Consider the following 26,237-nt stretch of genomic DNA (forward strand, 5'->3'; position numbering starts at 1 on the left):
GGTCAATCTTTAAATGATCAGCACTAACTGGATAGGTTTAATTTTCAAAAGAATCATGCACTGGTTATTTTCTCCCATTGCAGATCTCTTAAATCTCAATTTTCTCAGAAAGCAGCAGAGACAGCAATATAACCATATTCTGTGTTGTCCTAACAGGCAGGAAGGAAAGTTTGACCACATCCAGCCACCTCTCAAGAGAGAAGCAGGCCACACCCACGCATCCCACTCCCCTGTCCCTATCCAGGGACTCCTCTGGGTGCTGAGCTAGCTCTATTCAACCAACAGCATCAGCAGCAGTGGCATACAAAACATTTATTGAATGAGTTGACAAGGCCTCTTTGAGCCTATCTTACTAGTTTTCTGAGAGTCAAGGAAGGAGTGGGAGGAGATTCCTAAAATATAAAGAGAAATTTTGTAACAATGGTGTTAGGCTCTCAGATTGAGCTGGTCCTGCCAACACATTGCGTGATATATAAGCACATGTATTTATGTTTGCTCATTAAACCCTGTATGTTCTGTGACATGAAATCCCAGCTTCTAGTTTCTCCCCTCTTGAATCCAACACTTGCAGCCAGGGTAATCTTAAATCCACAGATCTAATTGTTGCTTTTCCTCTACTTTAAATAAACACTCCTTGTTCACAGCAGCAGCTTCCTGTTGATAATGAGAATCGGCTGTGAAAGCTTTTTCAAGATGAGTATTTCCCAACTCTATCCCAAAGATCCTGATTCCCGGGCTATAAGGTGGAGCTCAGGAGCCTACATTTTCCAATTATGAGCCATGTTGGAGATTTGCTCCTTTGTAGCTCTTCCGGGTGCTTCTGCATATTTAGTTCATGGGAATCACACTACTTTCTGAAATAAGGCCATACATAAGACTAGTTTTGGCAAATACTGAGCAGAAGTGATATATGTGTTTTACACTCATGTGTGTAAATAATGGCCTCTGTTTAAGATCCAGACAATGTTTCCCACTCCGATGCCTCTGCCTCTGTTTCAGCCACAAAGGATACTACCTGCTCCAGACCGTACTGCTACTAGATGGGGACGCCATCTGCAACAACCTGGATGCCTGAGAAACCTTGTGGATCAGAACTCCTCCCCCTCAACCTCAGCCTGTGTTTGTAAATGTGGTTTTATTGGAACATAGGCACACCGGTTCACTTCTGTATTGTCTGTGGCTGCTTTGGGGGCTACAGCAGCAGCAGTGACTAGTTGTGACAGAAACCTTAGGGCCCAAAAGCCTAAAATATTTATTCCCTTGCTATGTTCAGAAAAATTCTGTTGACCTAGGTTCTAGATTACTGAGATCCTTTTGAAACTACTCTTGATTCTTGGATCCACAGTTACCATTCAATATCTCTTTCACTGAGTCAGCCATAGATTTGTCTCCGTTCAAGCTGTTCACAGAAATGTTTAATGAGACACGGGGAAGGCGAGGCCCAAGGCACACCACAAGAGACCACCTTCATGGTTGACAGTGATTACCATTCCCTGGACTCAGTTATCTGAAGAAGTATGAACCCACTAAATGATACGATCAGTCAGTTCTCATTTATCAAAAATGTTGTGCATTTCTTCTACTATGCAGAAGAAGATGAGGTACAGACCCCCTCTTTTTCCCCCTCCCAAGTGGTTTCAAACCTATGTTGTTTCTATATCCTTCAACTCCATTTCAACCCCATGTTTTGAAATTTGAATTATTTTTCTAGCTACATTTTTCTGGCAGATCTCCTGTTATCTGCGTAGAGACTGGTTAGCTGTCATCAAACCCGATTACTGTTCTTCCTGGGCACACTACATTTCCCAGCTTTCTTTTTGATCAGGGGTGGCCAACTGACAAAGTTCTAGCCAGTGGAAGGCTTGCAAAAGTCATATGTGCTAATTCCAGGCCTGGCCCATAAGAGCATCCCATTGGTAACCCTCCGTGGTCTTTTCCTTTTCATAGCCTGGAAACAGATGAGCATGGAGACCTGAATTCATTAAAGATGGCAAAGCCACAGCTAGAAAGAACCTGGGTCCCTGAATCCATCCTTAGAGGGGAGCCACACACACCACTCAAGAACATTTCGGACTTGAACGTGAAATAAATTTCTATGGTATTTAAACCATTATATATGTATTTTGCTGTTTGTTATGAAAGAGAATGTAATTGTCAAAAAATACACTTACCATTACTACCAAAATATCACAAGAAAATATCCTAACTCAGTTTTCTGGACCAAGAGGTTACAATTCATGTAAAGTGGATGTGGGTGGCCTTTCACTGTATTCTCACCTACCTTAGCCTAAACATGTCCGTTTCACTGTTTTTGTTTTGTATTCTGGTAGTTCATTCTTCTTGCGAAAAATAAAGCAAAATAGGCATTACGCTTGTTCTGCCTTTCTGTTAGAGCACATCTTCCTCAAAAAGAGCCTCACATTTCCTTCTTGTTCTCTTTTAGTCTAGGACTTCCCTTTTCAACAGAATGGCCCTTCTTGCTTTACTGTTTCTAAACCTCACTTTTCTAAAACCTCACTCTGTTTTGGCCTTTCTGACACTATTTTTACAGTTTTATGCCATCCTTTCACTTGTCCTTGGTAAAATGTCCTTCGTGCTTTCATCTCATCTAAGAGCTAAACTCAGAGATTCTCTTCTTGTTAAGTCATGCTGCTTCCTCCCTATTTTGCTTTCCCATTAAGATTATTCATGACTTTGTTTTTTTTTTTTTTTTTTTTTTGGAATGCCACCGTCTCTCATGAAGGCCTTAGTCCTAGTCTTTGAAATTAGATTAAAATGTCTTATTTGTTTATTATCTGTCCCTCCCTACTATCATTGAACAAGGACAGGGACTCCCTTTACTGCTTAAAACATGGCCTGGCACATAGTAGGCACACAGATATATTTGTTGAATGACTGAAATCATGTCTGTCTTTTCTCTAAATCTGATCCTAACCCAATTTTCTACAACCCAAGAATCAGATATAATTAAGTTTAGCTTATTTCCTCTCTTCCTTGTTAAGGACTACCAATTTCTAATACTTTTCTCTCAAAGAGTGGTTCTCAGCCTTGGCTCCACATTTTAGGACTCCTGTGGAGCTTTTGAAAATCCCAATGCCAGGCCACACTCTAGATCAATGAAATCCAAATTTCTCACAGGTAGGTCACAGACATCAGGGAAGGACACTCCCCAGGTGAATTCAATGTGCAGTCAGGATTGAGAATCACTTGCAGGGTTCCTGTTGTTTCTGTAATACAGTCTTTACTGTTAGTGAAAATTCAGTCCAGACATCAGTAAATACTATGACACCATCTTGTGAGGGATTGTCAGTGATGAACATATATCAATTGTTTACTATGCCAGGGACTGTACTAAGAGTTTTTTCATACATTATTTTCTTTATACCTCATGTCCACTCTGTAAGGGAAGTTAATGAACCCCCTCTTTGCAAACAAGGTTATGGGGTCTGAGAGGTTAAGGAAAGCAGCACTATCAGTCAAGAGTCTCTTGGGTGTTTGCTTTTAACTTAGTGATACTCCAGCACCGGGGTTTTCAGTCATGGGCAATTTTGCCTCCCCCAAAACTTTCTAGATTAAAATATAGGACTCTCAGTTAAATTTGAATTTCAGAAAAATGACGAATAAGTTTTTTAGTACAAGTCTGTACCAACTGTTGCACAGGACATACTTAATGAAAAAGTTACTTGCTGTTTATCAGAAATTCAATTTTACCTGGGCATCCTCTCTTTTCACTTATTAAAGCTGCCAACTCTACCTGCAGGGAGTATTTAGCAATGTCTGGGGATATTTTTGGTTATCAAACTGAGGGTGTGCTACTGGCATCTAGTAGGTTAAGGCCAAGGATGCTGTTTAAGCTCTTAAAATGCTCAAGTCATCCAGCTTCAAATGTCACTAGTGCCCAGGCTGAGAAGCCCAGATCTAGTGGATGTTGGGAAAGATTAAGTAACCCCATAACAGCATCATGCCTCTAGCAACTTTTATAGTCTGTCTTCAGAACGCCTTCCTCTCTTTCTTTCTTTCTTTCAGATTTATTTATTTTAGAGGGGGGGAGATATGCAAAAGTCATATGTGCTACTTCCAGGCCTGGCCCATAAGAGCATCCCATTGGTAACCCTCCGTGCATGAGCACATGGGGGAGGGGCAGAGGGAGAGACTCTTCAAGCAGACCCCCCACTGAGTGGGGAGCCCCATATGACCCATGAGATCATGACCTGAGCTGAAACCCAAGAGTCAGATGCTTAACTGACTGAGCCACCCAGGTGCTCCAGAAAGCCTTATTACATCCTGTGTCTAGCTACAATAATGTGTAATATTCTTTTGCATTTGCACTTTAGTAAGTTGTGCCTGGAGATTATCACGCATCTACTACTCCTGGTGCCTCTTCATCTCAGTACAGAGAAGATATGGGACTGAAAGAAAGGTGTGATAAAAGCCCACATAGCAGAGGGAGAAGATAGCTTCATGCCAAATGGTTTATTGCTAATGGGACGATGCTTCTTTAGCTGGCAGATTTGTATGTTGTGAATGCCATTAGCATGATGGCAAGCTTTTGATAACTTCTAAAGTTGCACTACCTTGCAGATGTTTTCTCAAAACTTTAGTCAAAGAATACTGAAATGAATTTTATAAAGGATTTATAAATGATTTTATAAAACAAGCATATTAGTGGCTCAGTCGGTTAAGCAGCTGCCTTCAGCTCAGGTCATGATTCTGGGGTCCTGGGATCGAGCCCCGCATCGGGCTCCCTGCTCAACAGGGAGCCTCCTTCTCCCTCTCCCTCTGCCTGCCGCTCCCCCCGCTTGAGCTCTCTCTCTCTCTGTCAGATAAATAAATAAAATCTTTAAAAAAAACATGCATATTAGCTTGTGATGAATAAATCTAGGTAAATGTACTTTATAAGATACATGTTTTCTTGTTTGATTTTGGAACCTGTTGAAAAGCATGTTGGATATTCTTTCAAGTATTATAATCAAACACAGGATGTATTTGGTACAAAGAGTTTTAAGGACTTCTTCAGGAATTTGAGCTTTAACTTTAAATCATGTGCCAGAATTTTAATTTCAAAAGATTTAATTTGTTTTTCTCAGATGTAACTTTATTATACTCACTTTAGGGTATTTCTAAAAACTGATTTGCAAGGTAACAGATGTCAGTTTCATGCCACCCAAGGTTAGAGCTTAAGTTACTTAGCAAAAATCACTTGTTACTCAAGCTTTGAAAAATATATGCTCATTTCTACTATTCTTAAATAGAGGACTATTGTGCTTGAAAATCATCACGCTCACTACTTATCTCTCCCAAAAAGAAGAGACCATGAGTTCTAAATTATATAGAAAAGAGCCATATCCAGGGGTCTATATAGCCTTAAGGTCCCAATAAGAATCATCTGCATGAGCAAGGGGATAAAGATAATTACTACAAAAATTTAATATACAGCTAATTGAAATATATGTACACACACACTTGCATTGCATGCATCATATAGTTGATCCTTAATAAATATGAATTCTTTGCACTCATCCAAAACTTGATATTGAGTGTTTGTAAAATACATTTGTGTAAATATGCATGTCTGGCCTGGGGATGTTAATAGTATAAAGAGAGAAAGAAAAGAAACAAGGAGAAACATTGCCTCTGTAAACATAATGCTTTTTCTTCGATTTACCAAAGATAAACCAAAGTAGGACACTCAAAAGATCTTAGAATTCCTGGCAGTGGCAGATTGCAGGGAGGTTGTAAGATTCTGTGTATTTTCTCCCAAAGGGCTCTGTGACTAAATTATACTTATCTTACCACACTAATTATTTGTTTATATTTCTGTTTTATTTGTTTCTCTGTCTCTGAAACTATTAGTACACCTGACCGTCTACATTAATATGACCTTACTACACTACTGTCATCTGGTGTATTCCAGAAACATCCCGAATGACACATCAAGATTAACAGAAAAAGCCAACAAATTCACACATCAGAACTCTTTGAACCCCTTGCCTCAAATACTCATCTTATTCTATCAATACTAAAACATCATATCATAAATTATCATATATATCATGATCATTACTCAATCCTAACCATTGAAAGACATGCCTTAAACTTGAAAATCTCAAATATACCAACTATTTCTGCCTGCCTTCCCCTGACAAACCACCTTCTAAGCCCTACTAAGGCTCTGTTGAGGTGGTATTCTCCTTTTCTCAGTACTAACTCAGCTTTGTCTTACTAAAAGGTGGTTTTAGTGATATTTTGGGGAGCCAGGCTTTTGACACTTCCATTAGATTGTGAATTCCTCCTAATGGGCTGGGTCTATGTCTCATTAATCTGATCTATAGTTTTTTACACAGTTCCTCTGAGCAGGTAGTTCTCAAAGAGTCTTTAGATCAGTAGCATCAGCATCATCTGGGATTTTTTTTTTTTAAGATTTTATTTTATTTATTTGAGAGAGAGAGCAGGGAGAAGGGCAGAGGGAAAGGGAGAGAGAAGGACAAGCAGCCTCCCCACTGAGTGCAGAACCTGAGGTGGGGCTCCATCCCAGGACCTTGAGATCCTGACCTGAGCAGAAATCTAGTCAGAAGCTTAACTATTGATCGAGCCACCCAGGCTTTTAAGAAATGCAAATTCTCAGGCTCAACCTTAGCTCTGCTGGATGAAAGGATGGGTGGAACCCAGAAATCTGTGTTTTAATCAGCTCTCCAGGTAATTCTGATGTTCTGTCAAGTTTGAGAACTAATGTCGATTACAGCAGATGGTCAATACACAAGAAAAGGGACTTGAAAGATTAGAATTTGGGAATAAAGGCTGAATAATGTAGGGCTTAAGGGTGCTGGACTGCATAACAGAAAACACTGAAAGAGGCTGAAGCTAAAATGTGAGTGTCTACCTAATGAATTTGGACTTCTTTCTGTTGATAGTAGGGAGTCACTGATGGTATGGTGCCTTTAGGGATAGAGTACTATAAGGGAAACAAAACAATACAAAAAAACACTGTGCTTTAGTGGAAAACCATGCAGTATAGAGAGTAAACTCTACTGGATTATCTGATTTGACTCTATGGAAGCTACTTTATAACTCTATAAATTGTAAAAACTGATAGCAATCCAAAATAATTCCTGTCTATAAACAAAGGCATTCTTGTCTAAGGGAATTCTGTCCAATAGACTGAATTGGCTTTTTTCACCATCAGTAGAAGAATGTGCCTCCATCTGCACATTTATTTCAATAATCCTCATCTATTAATATATCTGTTTGGATTCTCCTTTGAACTGGTTGTAACATCTTACTGGTTCTTTCATTAATGAGTTAAATACAATCTTTAATGTGTTATTTTTGTCTGTCTTGATTTTATACTTTTTTTGGGAGAAAATTATCCTTAAACAGTGTTCTCTTACCGTCTTATTTCTATGATAGAATCCTTTGGGATATACACACGTGTGTACACACATACATTAAAGCTCTTTCTTTTGCTATAGCAATATTCTTTTAAAATATGAAAGGAAATAACATTTTTTGCTATATTTATTAATTCTTTGGACTATGAAACGTTGCACCATGTTTCCTCTTAAATCCATCTACAGTCATAAAGGCATTTTAGATATTTTGAAATATTCTTGTATTCTAGAATGAACAATTTTAAGAGCAGCAACATGGCTGGGAGAAACAACAAATTATTCTAATTACAATTCTCTAGCCAAGGATCATAATACTGTGCTGTAGCAGAGCAAACAAGCTGAGGGATAAAAGAATGTGTAGAACATGTTTATGGAATGGCAGATGATCACGATTTAACTACCAGGTTTTGTTTGTACTGACTGAGGGCTAATAAGCAATACAGACAATTTTATGCAGAGACTGCTGCTGTGGAGGGAAGAGAGGGAGAGACTAGGTAACTGGGCATCTACTAGGAAGAAGAGGGAGAGAAAACAACTTGAATATCTACAAAATTGAAAATCATACACATCTAACAATGCAGCTTCTTATCAATAGGGAGCCTCTCAGGAGCATACCCTAAATTAGAGAAGTGTAATTGACCAGCACCTGAGTGTCAGTAATTCTCTGATTCAGAGTCAGAACCAAAATTCCTTCCCCTGTCCTATTACTCATTTATTCCTCCTAATACATATTTGTCTAAAGGAAAATCTTAGATGCTGTAGATTATTCCATACAATCTAAACCAACAAATATAGTACCATATAGGAAGAACTACTTGTGGTTAAGATGGGAAGGTTTCTGAAAGTAAATTCTTGCTCATCTGCTGACTCACTCTATAAGCACCTACTAAACCAGTCAGGTGTTGGTGGTTCATCTATAAACAGTATAATGTCTACATCTGGGGATGCCGGCTGAGTTTACTATATAGTCCTTGAGAACCATTCTCAGGTTTCTATAGGAAGAAGCCAGAAAACATGAAACGTATTACCACAAATACTGCCACTTAATAAGCTGCAAAAGTGCTTGGGTTTTCTTTTTAATAGCTTGGGCAATTCTCTTTTGCTCCCTTTTCCAGAAACAAAAAAAAATGATATGCTGCCCAGTTGGTAAGTACATAAAGGGTTTATATGATGTTGAAAGGAATGCTTTTCTATATGACAAATACATACCAGCTTAAAGGGTTTCCTATTGATCACATAACATCAAAAGGCCTTAGTCTGCACTTAAGCATAGACTCTCAACAGAATGAGATCATGACAGGACTCTATTTAATGCTTGGTTTGGATGAGTAGGTAGCTTAACATTTTATCAGTCAACCATTGAAATGAACTGCCAGAGAAGAGTGCCATGACAAGAGCAAATACAGGACTAGAACAGAAGCATCATCAAATGCTTTTTCTTTTTTAAACACAACTAAGGCATTAAATCTAAGATCGATGGTCCAAAGTACTCACAAAGTGTAACATCTACCATAGGACATTTTTGAGGAAAGGAGCTTGACAGATCTGGCTTTTGCCAGGACTATCTGAAAATGCCCCTAAACCAATGAATTTGTCCTATTTTTAAAATACTTTGGAGAGGGGCACCTGGGTGGCTCAGTCATTAAGCGCCTGCCCTCGGCTTGGGTCATGATCCCAGGGTCCTGGAATCGAGACCCACATCGGGCTCCCTGCTCAGCGGGAAGCCTGCTTCTCCCTCTCCTACTCCCCCTGCTCGTGTTCCTGTTCTCACTCTCTCTCTCTGTCAAATAAATAAAATCTTAAAAAAAAAAAATACTTTGGAGAGGAGAAAGCTTCTCTGGCATCCCGTTAAATGATTAATCCTTCTTACTATAAGAAACTTCTTGTAGTTATTTCTAAAATTTCTAGAGCATAAGTCTACTTCTTTTGGTATTTTTTTAAAATTATGAAAAATTTGGGGCATCTGGGTGGCTCAGTTGGTTGAGCATCTGACCCTTGGTTTCAGCTGAGGTCATGATCTCGGGGTCGTGGGATCAGACTCTGTGTGCTTGAGATTCTCTCTCTCCCTTTCCCTCTGCCCCTTCCCCCCATTCACATGCACTCTCTCTCAAATAAATAAAATCTTTAAAAAATTATGAAAAATTCTAACATCCAAAAGTAGACAGAAGAAAGGCAACCTACTGAATGAGAGATTCGCAAATGATATATCCAATAAGGAGTTAATATCCAAAATATATAAAGAACCTATACAACTCAACACCAAAAAACCAATGGGATTTAAAAAATGGGCAGAAGACATGAATAGACATTTTTCCAAATAAAACATACAGATGGCAATAGACACATGAAAAGATGTTCAACATCACTCATCATCATTTCCCTGAACTGTAATGAGATATCACTTCACACCTGTCAGAATGGCTAAAAGCAAAAACACAAAAAATAACAAGTGTTGGTGAGGAGGTGGAGAAAAAGGAACCCTCGCATGCACTGTTGGTGAAAATGTAAATTGGTGCAGCCATTGTGGAAAACAGTATGGAGGTTCTTAAAAATTAAAAATAGAATTGCCATATAATCTAGTAATTCCACTACTGGGTCTCCACGCAAAGAAAGTGAAAACACTAATTCAAAAAGATATATGCACCTCTATATTTATTGTAGCATTACTTACAATAGCCCAGATATGGAAGTAACCCAAGTGTCCATCCATAGATGAATGGATAAAGAAGATGTGGTATATATATGTATACACACACACAGTGGTGTGTATATATATATATACCACTTTATATATATATATCACTTTATATATACAAAACAGAATATATAAAACACTATATGTATATTTATATATATATATAAATAAAATGGAATATTTCTCAGCCATAAAACATAGTTAGATCTTGCCATTTGCAACAACATGGATGGACCTAGAGGGTATAATGCTAAGTGAAATAAGTCAGAGAAAGACAAATACCATATGATTTAACTCATCTGTGGAATTTAAGAAACAAAACAAATGAACAGAAAAAAAGAGACAAAAAAACCCAAACTCTTAAGTAGAGAGCAAACTGGTGGTTGCCAGAGGGGAGAAGGGTGGGAGGATGGGTGAAATAGATAAACAGGATTAAGAGTATATTCATCTTGATGAGCACTGAGAAGTGTACAGAATTGCAGAATCATTATATTGTACACCCAAAACTAATTTAACACTGTATGTTAATTATATTTCAATAAAAAATACAATAATGAAAAGTATAATAGAAAGAACATCAGATATGATGGTAAGTCGTCACACATTTGAAGGTAATAGACAATGTTAGAATGTCAGAATTTTTTAACAATTAAAAGATGTTCCTTATACAAATCTACATGGAAAAACTTTGAGATATATCTTTTGTGTAAAGATTTGAGGGTATATTTTGCCTCTTATACTGTCTAGTTTTCAATACAGGCTGAAGTCGGATTTATTTACTACTAATGAAAATAAAATCCAAAATGACAAAAAAAAAAAAAGTAGACAGAAGAGTAGTATGAGAGATTCAACAATTTTAAAGATTTTGCCATATTTGTATCACTTATTGCTATTTTCTTTGCCAAAACATTTTAAAACAAATTCCAGATACATTATTTCACCCCTACATGCATCAGTTTACATGTCTAAATTTAAAACATAAAAATATTGGACATCCATCATTAACTATTAGGTGCCATTATCACACCTAATGAAATAGCATGCATTCCTTTGTAGAATCCAAGACCTAATCCATACCCAACCTCCCCAATAGGTAGAAATGTCTTTTCCCTATTGGCTTGTTGAATCATGATCTAAACAAGGTCTACATACTACAATTGGTTAAATCTCTAGTCATCTAGACCAGTGCTTCTTAAACTCTCTGAGCAAATGAATCACTTAGGGATCTTAAGACTCACTAGGGTCTGGGGCAAGACCTGAAATACGGCATGTCTAATAGTCTCCCAGGTGGTGGCAATGTTGCTGCAATCAAAGCGGGCCACACTTGGAGCAAGATCTTAGCAAAGGCCCCATCATTTTTTGTTTGTTTTTTTCCATGCTATTTGGCTTGTTGCAGAAACAAGTCAGTGATCCTGGGCTATGTCCCATGGTCTGGATTTCCATGTTTGTTTCCATGTGATATTATTTAACTTGTTCCTCTTCCATTACCCTTAATTTCCTTACCTATAGTACTGTGAAAAATGGCATATGCCAAGTGTTCAATAAATGGAAGTTATTATTGTTATTGACTTTGTTATTTTTTTATTTCAAGTTACAATATTTCAGTTTCTGGGACTTTTCTTCTAAGTCCTAAAACTAACTTTTCAGCTCTTTGTTCATTTTAGGCTCCCCTATAAATCAGCTATAGCTTTTCTTTTTTTGTACAGTACAGATCACAAACTAGGCAGGACCCTAAGAGGGAGCATATTATGAGTTTTCAGAAAATTTCCTTTTCATATTTTAATCTCTTTTTTAAAAAGATTTTATTTATTTATTTGAGAGAGAGAGCATGAGTGGGGGGAGAGGGACTGAGGGAGAGGGAGAAGCAGGCTCCCCGCTGAGCAGGGAACCTGACATGAGTCTGCATCCTTGGACCCTGGGATCATGACCTGAGCAGAAGGGCAGACAGACACTTAACTGACTGAGCCACCAAGGCGTCCCTTCATGTTTTAATTTCTCTTTCAGATTACCATGGGTTATATAGCCTACAAATAAGACTGATTTTTAACCTTATATCAGCTCACCCAAGTAAGTCTTTCAAAGGGTGTTAGTTCTTGGTAGTTCATCATAGAAATTTAGGTAACAAAATTGTGCAAAATGAAATAGTTCCAAACCAAACATCTTAAATGTATATTACAGAACTAAGGGAGCTTGTTCGTTCATGTAAATCCCACATAAATTATATAGACTTTTTGTGTATTATCAGTAATAAAGAAATGTTTTAATATCAAGACTGAGGTTTAGTCAGAGTAAATCTTCAAGAGATTACTGAAGTTGAGCTCATGGGACAAGCTTATAGTTCCTTCTTTAATAGTTTTTGGAAGTTTGGAGAGAATCCCCACATTAAACTTCATATTTTGGGTACAATCCCAAACAACACAGTACCTTTTGAATTTTTTACGACTGACCCATAGGAACACAGCACATGAATTATATGGCCATGAAGTCTGCAGTTGTAAGTTAAAGCCATGACTTTCTTCATAATAAATTCCATCAGCACAGAGTAACTTAGAGTCACCTTTTTTACAGCAAGCAAGTGCTGGCCCTGATGATCAGGGCCAAAAAAGAAATAAGGCAATGAGCCCAACACTGTTTTACACTTAGCTCTTTTTTCTTCTCCTTTTGAGCTTGATTTTCTCAGATGTCTTTCCTATGAGACTACGAATATATTTGTTGCAGACATGTATTCTCTTAGTTTAACGTGAAGAGTAAAGTAAAAAGGTAGAATTGGCAGAGTACTAGGGCCAAAGCAAAATAGATGAAGGGAACATTTGAAAGTTAGTTCCTTTAAAGAGTCATATGCGAAGGCAGCCACATGGTAAGAGAGGAGTAGTGGTATTACCATAATTTTACTAGTATGCAGTTGTTTTGCAATAATAGTATTTACCTGTGATGCAAGAAACCTAGTGATTTAACTAGAAATCAGATGGTAGGCTACATAATTATGTCTAACTTAACAAAAGGCAGCAAAAATTTAAATTATATACACCAAAAAGAGTGCTGTATAAAAAGGCCCTTTTGGGGTGCCTGGGTGGCTCAGTCAATTAAGTGAGCGACTCTTGATTTCAGCTCAGGTGGTGATCTCAGGGTTGTGAGACTGAGCCCCATGTTAGGCCCTGCACTGGGCATGCAGCCTGCTTCCAATTTTCTCCCTTTCCCTCTGCCCCTTCCCCCTCCTCCTGCTCACACGTGCATACAAGCACACTCTCCCCCTCTAAAAAACAAAGTGCCCTTTTTTTTTTCTGTAGCTATTATATGTGGTTTTTTTCTGTAGCTATTATATATACAACTTAAAACAAAATCAAGATCGATACAGAATAAGCTTTACCCAACAAGGACAATCCATCTGTTACTAGATAATAGAGCATTTCACTTGACAAGTTGTTTTATTTCCAGATATTTAAATGCATTTTACCTGAAATTATTGCTTAAAAGGCAAACATAAAAAGGAATTTAGTGGAATAAGACTACCCGGAAATGAAATAGCACTTTATAACCATATTCAGATTTTAGGCCATATCTGTTTTCCCACATTCACCCAGAAAAAGGTAAAAGACACAGAAAATGTGTTATGTAATCAATCACTGTAATAATGGATGGCATTGCAAAGCTAGCCATGTCCTGACGTGGTAACCACTTGAAGGTAATATCTGTTTCCACATTAAGCATAAAGAACACTACTTTTTCTCCTCAAACCTTTTATTAAAATCTGAAGGGTAGGTCTAAATGGATCATGTCCTATCTTTCTTCATTCTTAATATCTGCACGATCTAAATCTCCTAAGAAATTTTCTGTCTTCCCAAAATGTATTTAGGTTTAGGGAACATATCAATAACATCTTTTCCATGAATATAGATATTTTCTTTCTTCTTGTCTAGGCTATGAACTGAATATTCCCAGTCTCTCTCATTTTATTTCAGTTTTCAAACTGCAAGTACTTAAAATACTTGTTTGCACTGCATCTTGATGAGGGGTATAGAAGTACGTAAGGTATTATACATAATACGTAGTAGACATAGCGATTTCCCCAGAACAGAGGATGAAAGCTGTACTGAAGGGATTTTTTTTCTTTAGTTGGCTATTAAATCACTGTATCAGTAATATGTTCCCAAGAAAATTTATGTTGAAAATCACTGAAAATTTATATATTCTTATTATTTATATAAGAATATAATAATTATTTATATAAGAATACAATAAAGAATATATAAATTTATATATTCTTCTATTCTTATTAGGATCAAATTTATTAGCAGACTTATTATGATCTCCTATGGCACAAACTAGGTCACTAGTGACACACAGTAGTTCATTCAACAAATATTTGTTGAGTGAATTAAATGAATAAACACTAACAAAATGCAAGGAAAGCATATTATATGTTCACTAAATGCTCCCAATCTAAACTCACATCCATAAAGTATTCTACCTTTTATAATTCATTTTACAGCTACTTAAAAATTAAAGCCACAAATATATTTTGATAGATTTTTGTGTGTGTGCCAAAAAAAAGACTAATAGGTAAATACAAAATGAGGTGCATAAACAGGCCAAGGTTGAATATTTCTGAAGACATTCAATTTGCCTTCTTCATTTCATGTTCCATCCATACACAGAAAAGCAATGGCTGTTTACCATCCTTACAAAATGCCAGCAAGCATCACTGTATGAAGCTACAGGCTGGAATTGTGTACGTGCAGACTCTAGTCTAACGAATTTCAAACATTTCCAGTCTTCCAGTTCTCCTTTCTGCCCCTCATCGCTTCCCACTCGCACACTCATCTTGCCTATCTTTCACTACTGAACCAGTATTTGAAATATTTAGTCAGTATTTTCTCCTTTTCCAATGATTTCCATGCCTGATAACCACTTCCCTTGATCCAGAAGCAACTTCTGTGCTCTGTTGACTCCATGGTGTATTTTTCTAGGCTTCACAAATGAGGTCAGGTCCCACTTCATACAGCAAAAGGCCAGAAGAAAATTCTCCAAATAATCTTATTTTGAAGAGAATGCTACAGATTATTTTCAGCAATGCCCATTTAACTGTCCTAAGCATTTACTGAATATTGGTGCAGCCATGATCCATACAGAAGCAAGAGGCCTATCAGTCTCTACCCCTATTCACTGTGCTTCACAGTCATATGGTAGCTACTGAGATAAAGAAAATGGCTCAGTAGGTTAAAAACAAAATACCTCTACGTAGTAGTCTCAAATCTTTAGAAGAATTAAATGCCTTACTAATTTATGTCTGCCCTCACTCTTAAGAGACAGTTTACTAGTGTTGCTTTGGAGTTCTGTTGCTCCTGATATGTTTAATTGATAAACTATTTGGCTGTTTCTGGATCTGGATTTATGAGAAAGTTATTATATGGATGGCTCCAGGATACTAGATAGCTGATCTCTGGCTTTTAACTTAAATTCTAAATTTGGTTACATAGTAATAGATCTTGAAACAAAAATTTTAACACATTAATCTACTGGAAAATACATTTCAACATAGAACACAGCCTGGCAAAGGACAAATGTTTTTCACCAGATAAGTCTGAAGTTCTCATAATCTTAAATTTTAAAAATAATGAGAGTTACATCATTTGGTTTACTTTCAAGATCCTCTGACACCACACATGGGTTGCACTATGGTCAAATGGCAAGAGTTCATACAGCTCATGAACCACGAGAATAATTTGCAGTTGGTATATTTTAAGGTTAAGTTCTTATTATCTATTTGTATATCTTTACGATGCCCAAAGGGACTTTTAGTTAATTTGTGCTTATTTTACTCTCACTAATGACTAGAGAAACAGAAAGGTATGTATTCTCTTTCTTCTTCTTCTAATACAAACAACCGCTTCCTTTCTATTACCTTCTTAATAAAGCTACCTTTATCTACTACTTTTAGATTTTCAATTTGCTAAAACCCTCATTTATTTTCCCTCCATCAATGCTGGGAAGTGGGGGACAGGGAGCTAAGATACAGCTGATATTCATGATATCCATCTTATACATTAGAAAATGATATAGGCAGAGCAAATAAATAACTTTTCTGAAGTTATATAGTTACTTAGTGATTATAGGAAGAGCTGCTAACTATCTAATATCCATTCTTCCCTTCTTCCTTCCTGATTCTATTTGAAATAACAATATATTTAGCAAAAAAAAAAAAAAAGCTCTTTTTTCACTTTCTTTTTCCAGATAGCCCTGTGACACAGTTCTGGACACATAGACATGAGCTGAAGTCTCCTAGAGGCTTCTGGGAAACTTTCTGCTTCAATGATACAGGTACCACTCCTTCCTACCTTTCTCCTGTCGGAAGATGGATGTGATGGCCAGAGCTATAGCTTCTTTGAACCAAGAAGAAAGGGTGAAGAAAATTTTAAAGAGACTGGACATCCTGAATTTATACCAGTAATTGCCTACTTCTAGATTTCTTCCACAAGAGAAAAATAGAGCTCTATGTGACTGTAATCAGGGGGTCTTCACTCACAGACAAATGCAATTGCTCACCATTAGAGTAGGAGCTTGAATTTAGGTTCTTGGTTTCCAGCTCTGTCATCTTTCCATTGTTGTAGATTATGGTGCCTGCTAATCCTAGGCTATACCTGGACTTGTTATTCCTAGCACCCATGAGATACAGCATTCAACATCAAGTCCTACAGCATGGAAACAAGGGTAGTATCATATCTTGTATTTTAACTCGTTACCTCTATAGCACTAAGCAAAAAAGCAAAGCAACCAAAGGCTGTTTTTGACATTTCCCTCCCTACCTCCTTCTCTCACTCTTTTCTCTCTCTCTCTCTCTCACACACACACACACACACATGTTTTTAAATGAGCTTTTCTGGACCCCTGGCACTTAATGTCCTTTGGAATCTACTACTCAAATTCTATCAAGGCCTACCCTCTCCTAAGGGCTTTAAGCTCTCAGTTACACTCTCTTCTGTCTTTCTACCACCAATCAAAGCTGATAGGATGAGAGAAGAAATGTAGAATTATTGTCACTGAAGTAATTTATGGGGATGTAAATATCACTATAGGAGGGTATCTGCAAGATGACTTGTAAATCCAGTCCAACCTCTAAGATTGGAAAGCACTGAGGAGTCATTTGTGAGTGAGGGCTTTCACCAGTACTCTAATCTAAGCAGCTACTCTTCTGCTCGGTTTAACCCCCTTGAACGTCCTCACTGCCCCCTCCACCCCCAGCCAGCACAGGTGGCAACAGAGCCTAATGCAGGGATTTGCTGCTTATTGTTTAGACCTGTGAAGTCCTAGAATTAGAAGAGTACTAGAAACAGGAAACGGAAGGAATGTGCTTCTGCTAATCCTGTGCATTTAAAAGTATCGTTAGTAGATATTTTAACTGTGTAATACAGATCAGGTAATTAAAAGTTTCTGCTTTTTAATGTATGTCTGGCATGCTATGAACCCTCCAGTAAATATTCTTCCTTGTACCTTCCTCTTTTCTTTTCTCATCTGCTGTCATGTTACTTGGTGTAAAAAGCCTACTTCCTCTTTCAGATCATTCTATCATAGTCTTTATATTCCTCCTATGAGAATATCAGTTCTGCTGTGCCTATCAAGAGAAGAAAAAAAAAACAACAACAAAAACAAAAACAAGGTACACTCAAGCAAAAGATTTGGTTTCTAGCCTCAGATGTATGACTCTGGCTAAATGATCTTGGGCAGAGCATTTACCATTCCTGAATCTCAGTTTTCTTAGCTGAAATGGTGAGGTAGATTCACCTTGGAAAGGAACGTTTCAGTTCCAAGATTCTCTCATTTAAGCCCATGTTTATACATATGTCATTAATCTTTGCAACAATCTTGTGGGGAAGGAGAATAACATTATCCCCATGCTGTCGATGTAGACAGAAGAGGGAAAGGAGGCTCCATGACTTGCCCACTGATGCAAAGCTGGCAGGTAGCCAAGCAAGGAACTAAACCCAGATATTAGCTGACTTCTTTCTCTGCAGAGAAAGCTAAGCCAACATTTCCTGATACAAAAAGGAGACAAAGGAGGTCAACTAGGTGAGATTTTAAGGCTCACCCTCAAATTCATAGATAGAGGCAGGGAGTTTCACTCCCTTAAGACATGGGATTATAATTTGTAAATAAATCCTATTGTATTCAGATCATATATGCTTTAGACCTTATAGTTGTTAAATCTCTAAGGAATGGAGGATCCTGCTACACAAGTTTAAACAGAAGTTTATTAAAAATAATGTTTGCCCTCCTCTTCATAAAGAATAATGATACTCAATGAAAATTATTTATTTTATAATTTAACACATGTGTTTATGCTGATATATGTGCACTCTATATTTTGAGGGAGAATATAAATTCTAGAATTATTTCTGTGTTGGTATTCTTGACATACAATTACATACTAACCAACAGAACATAAACATTCATGAGTTTAAACTATTAGTCTATTAAACATGGACAAATGGAATATGAACACTAGCAATGACAATGATTTACTTTGCTAACTGCTCCATCCTCTATTTTTACCCAGTTCCTCAGGGGACACGGTAGTAGTTGGCTAAACAGAACCCAGGACTGGTAGTCAGAAGCTTCAAGCGCTGTTCCAGGGACTTGCACTGACTCACTCAATGACCATGTGCCTATCAGTTGATCTCTCTTATGCTCTCAGATGTGAGAATTTTGGAGTGTTGCCTAACTTCACTAACCTCTCGGAAATGCTATGAATGTAGGTATAACTCTGGAAAAAGTAAAAAGGATCAGGAGGGGAAAAGCCTAAGATGAGTCTTACCAAACTTAGCATGAAGCATAACTATTACGTTTTTTAAAAGAGAATTTAAACTTTTAAGATAATTTAAATTCTAAATTTTAAAAGAATTATTTCTAAATATTGATCTCCTCTCCTTTGGTAACAAAATCCCACAATTTTATGGAGGGAAATGATTAGAAAAAGGGGGCAATTTTATCTCCTGTTCTCCCCCTCTAACCTCTATAAGTCTGATTGTGCTCCTTCATAAAATCTGATTGAGTGTTACTTGAAGGGTTAGGGCAATTACACAGTGAATGGAAAGAGGAATTCTTCATTTTTGAGAAAGAGCAAAGCCCCACATATTTTGAAATTCTGTTCAGAGTTTGCATCACTTCTTTATCTGTTCAACATTTGTTGGGTGCTGCACATTATGCTCAGCTCTGAGAATACAAAGACAATGAAGATATGGTGTCTACACCCAAGGAACTCCCAACAGATCAGAGAAAATAGATATTTAAAGAAATTATTACACTACAGTATGGGGAGTGTGAAGACGAAAGAGGACAGAAAAGAGGTGCTAGGGGCACCTAGAAAAAGTCAAAGGTGTAGTTTATCAGTTAACCCTGTGGGCAATGGAAGCAAGAAAAAGAACGCAATTTTCCAGATACTGTAAGTTTTATTGTAATGGTTTTTTAAAAAGGAATATTTAATCAAATTGAATTGTGCACCTGGCAATATGTCAGGCAGCAGTCAAGTCTATAAAAGCACCAGTTTGGGAGTTGGATAGATAAAATTACAACTCCATTTCTGTCTATAGGGGTGACCTTGGGCAAGTTGCCTGACCTCTCAAAATCTATTTCTTTGTTTAGAGAATGGAGATTATAAAAGTATCTACACCTCATGGGGTTATGTGAAGATTATGTGGGAGAATACACATAAGCACCCAGCCCAGTCCTTGAAATCTGCTAAGATGGTAAGTGTTCAGTAAATACTAGTTACTAGTAAGTACTCTACATACATTTTCTCATTGAACTCTTGCAACAATCCAATGGATAAGCATTCCCAAAATAGGATATAGAACACAAGAGATGGTAGGAAAATAGGTTCCAGACCACAAAAGACTATGTGTGCCATGATAAGGAGTCTGGAATATATGTAGCAGGCAATGGTAAATCTTTTGAGGGTTTTTAAGAGAGAACCAATGAGTTCTATGTTTCAGAAAGATCCTTAAGATGACAGTGTGGATAATAGGTTGGAAGGGCAAGGAGAAGGAAGAAAGGTTAGGAGTCCAGTTAGGAATTCCTTATAATAAGTTACTCTGAGTAATAGTAGTATGGGAAATCCTAAATGTAATACATATCCCCTGTGACTCCAACCTCCTATATCCTGTGATGGCAAAAGCATTAGGGCTTGCCTAAATGCTGATTCCTTCAAGATATGAACTGTACCAGCACTGGTGGTCTTTTCAGATTCATTTTCTTTGTTACTAAGCGGCATGAGGTTGGCATCTCTGAAAGGCAGCAAATAAGCTCCCTGCTAGAACTGGAGGAACTAAGTATCAGTGTGATTGTTTCTTGGCTGCAGGGGAGAAGTGGAAAGCAGATGTTCTTAAAGCATTGGGGTTTGATACCTTTATCATTTTGGTCATCTTTATATTTGGATGATGTCATCATCATTCATCTGTACATTAATTCAAGAGTAGTAAATCACACAATAGTAGAGTTGATGCAAAACACAAATATAGAATATCTCATTGTACCATGGATTTACCACCATATACCTACTGTTCTATCTTTTTCTGTTTCAAAAAGCCAGTTTTCCTTATTGTAGCATTTAATGTTTCCAATATAAAACAGTAATCTCTATTCACTATTTTTGCTGCAGATTCTCAATAGTAAAAAGTACACTTCAGAAGAGCAAGGAATGCAATGGAAGTTTAAAACATGCTGAAGGCTACTCTTCTTTCAAAATGCCAGAAGCTAGTAATTCAGGACCGCTCTCTTGCTTATGTACCAGCACTGGAATATAAACCTTAAGAAATGTATGAGAAACCAAGTTTTCTTTTGAAATACCATCTTTTTATATTCTGATTTTTTCCCTTTCTACATGTGCTCTGATCCAATTTTGCTTAACAAGACATGCTTTATCAGAGATGCCTTGATTTCAGTTGTTTGCATAACAGGTACATGTTGTTGATAACATGACAGAGAACTATCTGGAGAAAAGAGTCAAGATATAAAGAAGACAAAGAGTTTCAGCATTTTATGTTTTTCAGGATTTGCAATTTTAAAATGATAAAAGCAAATGTGTGCTAGCCCTTTAAAAAAGTTATTGAACACATTAACATCATGTTGCATTTAAAATATGTTAATCATATGAATTTAAAACTTGGTTTGAATTCTATGTGCTGTATTACCCTAGTAAAAAAAAATTGGTTTGAAATATTTATATGAGGAAAATTAGAAACTGTAAGTGTTCTAAAGGATTTTAAAAATTATACAGTATTTATTTAGTGTGTTTGAAACTGAGAAAAGTATCATAACACTAGTGAATAATAACTATGAGATCTTTTTGTAAAGGTTAGGACTTGGTGGTGGTGGTGGTTGTTTTTTGATTACAAGAATCTACAATGTTCTAATCAGGAGATCAGCTTTGAGACCTGGAAGAAAAAGTGGAGGGAAAAAACCATTCTTAAATACTATCGCAAGTTTAATAAATGTGTAAGAGTTTTTTAAAAAAGAAGAAAATTAGATACTTTATTTATTTATTTTTATTTGAGAGAGAGCAGGGAGAGGGGCATAGAGGGAGGGAGAGGGACAAGCAGACTCCCCTCTGAGCATGGAGCCCTATGCAGATCTTGATCTCAGCACCCTGGGATCCTGACCTGAGCTGAAATCAAGAGTCCACACTTAACCGACTAAGCCACTCAGGTGCCCCCAAATTAGATACTTTTAAAGTAGTTAAGTGTCTGACTCTTGATTTCGGCTCAGGTCATGATCTCAGGGTCATGAGATCTTGAGCCCCATGTCCAGCTCTGCGCTTAGAGCAGACTCTGCTTGGGATTCTCTCTCTGTCTCCCTTTCTCTCTGCCCCTCCCCCTGCACACTCTCTCTCTCCCCCAATAAATAAATAAATAAATAAAATATTTAAAAAAATTAGAAAGGTCTTTTTAGTTAATAGTCTGAGACAGTAAATGTCATACCTCTACTTAATTTAATTTTGAAAACTAAATAACAGAAACGTGGTTAACTCCATAATCCTGATTGCCTTTAAAAATAAGCTTGATAGCTTCAATCCTGAGCTATTTCTCATATGTCTAGATTGATTTTTCAATTAAAATTTTTTTTCTTGTAAGAAGTTATGTGGTAACACACACATACACACACACACCCAAATAAAACCTTGAACAGAGCAAGAATTTAGAACATAGAAAAGAATTTTTAATCCTGAAAATTATAGATAGATTAGCATTTGAAAAGATATGAACTTAAAAGAGCAAATTTCAAGCATATAGAAAAGAAAAAGATATGTATGCATTAAATATAACTAATTCCTATAATAAACTTACAAATAATCTAAATCCTTTCATGATAAGTAAGCATATGAAAAATAGAAGAATATAGTTAAATCTCAAAAAAATTTTAAGTGTCACATGCGACATCATTTCAGCAAGCTAGGGAAACATTGATGACACAGTGCAGAATTACCTTGGTGACCAAGGTGGGGGAGGTTAGGACACCTAACCTGTGATTAACTCCAGTTTAGGTTGTCAGCATCTCTCACTGGACTAATTGACTGTGCTATTTTCTTCAAATTCCTGTTCCAGAATGAACTATTTAAAACTCATATTTGACAGGGAACATAATATGATGTGTCAACTAGCCATCTAGTAGAATCAGTGATGTGGCTAAACAGAGAGTGTGTAGATCCTTGCTCTACACTCACGTGCTGTTAGAGTGAATTTATTCATCTTACCAGCTCTTTTTGTTTTTCTTTTTTTGGCACTGATAGTTATACTGAAGCCCTAAGCTCATTTCAAATCTGGCTAAAAGACGTTTTGACTTTTGGCAATTTTGATGAAGCATGGGGAATCAGGACGAGGGTGTGTGTGGTGGGGATGGGGCATTGTAGGCCTCTCCAGCAAGTCAGGAAACATTTACATACTATCTTTTCCTCACCTGTAAAATGGAAATGACGTTAGTCCTGCCTACTTCATGAGGGTGTTACGGAACTTTATGTGCAATTAGGATGTGTGTTAAAGGTCTTGTTTTTTTAAAGATTTTATTTATTTATTTGACAGAGAGAGAGCGCACACGCAGGGGGAGAGGCATGCAAAGGGAGAAGCAGGTTCCCGGCTGAGCAGGGAGCCCAACGCGGGACTCGATCCCAAGACCCTGAGATCGTGACCTGAGCCGAAGGCAGACACCCAACCAACTGAGCCACCCAGGCGTCCCTGTTAAAGGTCTTTATAAATCCTGCAGTGCAGAGCAAATTCAAGTAATTCTCTATCAGAAATAGTAGATTTATAATTGTGACACAAGTAAAGAGGAGTAACAATTCCAGTGCTCACAGGCAGAAATGAAGGCTAATTATGAGTGTACATCAAGTCACTGGCTAACTCTGAGACTACATTTTGTCATCATTACTACTCTCCTCAGTCATACTGGTATTCTTTGTGTTCCTTGAACCAAACTTTTCACCCCCCAACCTTTGCACTTACTGTCATCTCTCTACATGGTTAGCTACTCTCCTGGGTCCGTGTATGGCTTCTCATCATTTGGGTTTCAACTTTAATGATACCTTCTCATAAATGCCCCCATCAATATCCACTGCCCTACCCCACTGCAATCTCATGTGATCATTATTTTCTTTTTAACATTTATTATCAAATTATCTTATTTCTTCTTTTAGCTGTTCATGTGGATAAAGTTACCACTCTGTAAGAGCACTGTGCCCTTTTTTGGAAGGAGGACCTGAGTGACCAAGCAGTCTGTCACTAAGCAAGATCAAACTGCCAACATTTTGGATGACAGGAAGTTCATAGTGACCTTGTCAAATCAGAGAAATGATCAGCTGGAAACCTGACTTTCCCAGAGGAATGAGGTGGGGACACAAGGACAAAAAACACTGAACAGACTTGGGATAAACTGCCTTTTTTTTTCCTTTGCCCTTTTACATATAAGATGTTGGAACTGGCCTAACATATTAAGCAAACATAACCGTTTAGAGAATAAAATTTCTTGTTCTTGTTTGTCAGTACCCTGCAACCTGAATCCTATGAAAAAATAGATTAAAGTAGCCTGAATAGATGAAATTGACAATTTTCCATATGATGCATTTGGATAAGTAAAGACATTCTCTTAGAAATTAAATTCAAAATGTGTGTACCTTTTGCTCAGATAACTCATTTGCCTATAATTTCCATTCTGTAGCATATGGAATGTTATTTTAAAATATTCTTAGTCTCATCCTCTAAGGCACATTTATTTGTTGGTATTCCTCAACATCCTCTTTCAAAAAAAGTGTCTTCTTTTTTTTTAAAGTAAGCTCTGTGCCCAATGTGGGGCTCAAACTCATGACCCCAAGATCAAGAGTCACATGTTCTACTGACTGAGCCAGCCATGCATCCCTGTCTTCACTTTTGAGACACTTAATTCCCTTCCACTCACTGTTTACATATCTGCCCCACAACTCACTCTCCAAGGCCCTGCTTTCTGCTTTCTGCAGATCTCTATTTGGTGTTTCCTCTTCTAAATTCCAATTCAGAATTATATATAACCTTACTGTGACACTTAGAGAAGTGTATGATTATAACTGTGTATGTATCTGTCTCTCTCGTTACATTCTACCCGTATTGCCACATACGTAGTCCCAGGGCTTAGGTTTTACAAAGCACAGGAGGCATTCAATACATGTTTTCATTTTCTACTTTTCCATAGTGCTAACATTTGTTTTAACCATTGCCCATTTGTTACTTTATTACTACTGTTTGAATGTCAACACAGGTGGGATTGGGGGCATTTGTTTTTGTATTTTTCAATGGTAAAAACTTTTACCTTCTTTTAAGAAAAAAAAATCCACAAGTGATGGAGTAAAGAGGCTTTGCTGTGTCAATTTTCCCTTTAACTGGAAGGAAAGCATATTGAGGAAAATCCCAGCAAATAGATGAATCTATATATAGTTCTACTTTTCCAATTAATTTACTCAGTCATGTAAATAAGAACCATAGAGTGGTTTGAACCCAGACCCCAGAGCCAGGGCCTTAGGTTTGAATTGTGGCTCTGACATTTGCTAAGCTAATTTGACCTTAGGCAAATTTCTTAATCTTTCTGTGCCTTAACTTTCTCATTTGTAAAATGGGGGTAATAATTGTACCTAATGCACAGGGTTGATCTGAAGATATATTCAACAAATATTTATTTAGGACGTATTACATGCCAGGCTCTGCTCTTGATATGAGCTATCAAACAAGTTATCAAAAAAAGACAAAAGTTCCTTCTTCATAGAGTTTGCATTCCAGTTAGCATAATAAACATAATACACATATATGTGTTAGTGATAAGAGCTAAGGATAAAAAAAACAAGAGGGAAGAGAAGTGGGGGGATATGAGCTGTTGAGGAACAGGCAGGATTTGAAAATTGTAGGTAGGATGGCCAGGGAAGGTCACATTTGCAAAGTCAACTTGTGAAAACAGACTAAAGAAAATGAGGGTACTGGCAGCATCAGTCTCTATGGGGGGGGGGGGCCTGGAAAGCCGAGGGAACAGTGTTTGCAAAAACCTTGAGAAAGAAGCATGTCTGGTAGGTTCAAGGGACCAGTGTAGTTGAAGTGGAGTGAACAAGGAGGAGATTATCGGCAATAGGTGTGTATGTGTGTGGTGTGCACTTGCCCCCATGCAGGGGGGTGATCAGTGATCAGATGAGGCCCTGGACGCTGTGATGGCAACTTCAGCTTCTGAGAAGAAACAGGAGCCCCTGAATGGGTTAGGCACAGGAGTGAAAGAATGAGATGTATGTCTTAGCATATTCCTCCAGCTCAGCTGTCTTACCGAAAGCTGGCTGGCTAGGAGTGGAATAGGAAGTGGGGGGGACCAGGGAGTTGGGAGGTTTTGCAGGAGAGAGCAAAAGCAAGGGAAAGAGACCAGTAAGGAGAAGGTCCTAGTTAGACTGCAATGGTAGTCAAAAGACGATGGAGTTTGGACCCAGGAGGGAGCGGTGCAGGTGCTAAGAACTGGGCGGATTCAGGATCTTTATTGAGAATACAGCCAATAGGATCTCTGGGCTGATAAGAGACAAAGTGGGAGAGGAAAAAGAAGAGTCTAGAATTACATCAATATTTCTTAGCCTAAACATCTAGAAAAATGGTGCTTCCATGAACCGAAATAAG

The 26,237-nt window shown here is 37.5% G+C and overlaps 1 protein-coding gene and 1 long non-coding RNA gene across 5 annotated transcripts in view; one reads left to right on the forward strand and one right to left on the reverse strand.

The window, feature by feature from the left end:
- The window catches only part of OXR1 (oxidation resistance 1), a 443,163-nt gene that overhangs the window by 89,931 nt on the left and 326,995 nt on the right, over nucleotides 1-26,237 (reverse strand). The gene's annotated exons all lie outside the window — the stretch shown is intronic.
- LOC123858808 (uncharacterized) overlaps nucleotides 1-26,237 on the forward strand; it is a 55,815-nt gene that overhangs the window by 11,086 nt on the left and 18,492 nt on the right. Inside the window, exons 3-8 of the long non-coding RNA XR_006794240.3 lie at nucleotides 1,000-1,123; nucleotides 1,948-2,098; nucleotides 19,720-19,823; nucleotides 20,735-20,891; nucleotides 23,151-23,312; nucleotides 23,762-23,953. This is a non-coding gene — a long non-coding RNA (uncharacterized LOC123858808). The remainder of the gene's footprint in view (nucleotides 1-999; nucleotides 1,124-1,947; nucleotides 2,099-19,719; nucleotides 19,824-20,734; nucleotides 20,892-23,150; nucleotides 23,313-23,761; nucleotides 23,954-26,237) is intronic.

This window comes from Mirounga angustirostris, unplaced genomic scaffold (genome assembly GCF_029215605.1).
Source record: "Mirounga angustirostris isolate CCGP_5_RB_7025 unplaced genomic scaffold, mMirAng1.0.hap1 SCAF_4, whole genome shotgun sequence".
Taxonomy (NCBI): domain Eukaryota; kingdom Metazoa; phylum Chordata; class Mammalia; order Carnivora; family Phocidae; genus Mirounga; species Mirounga angustirostris.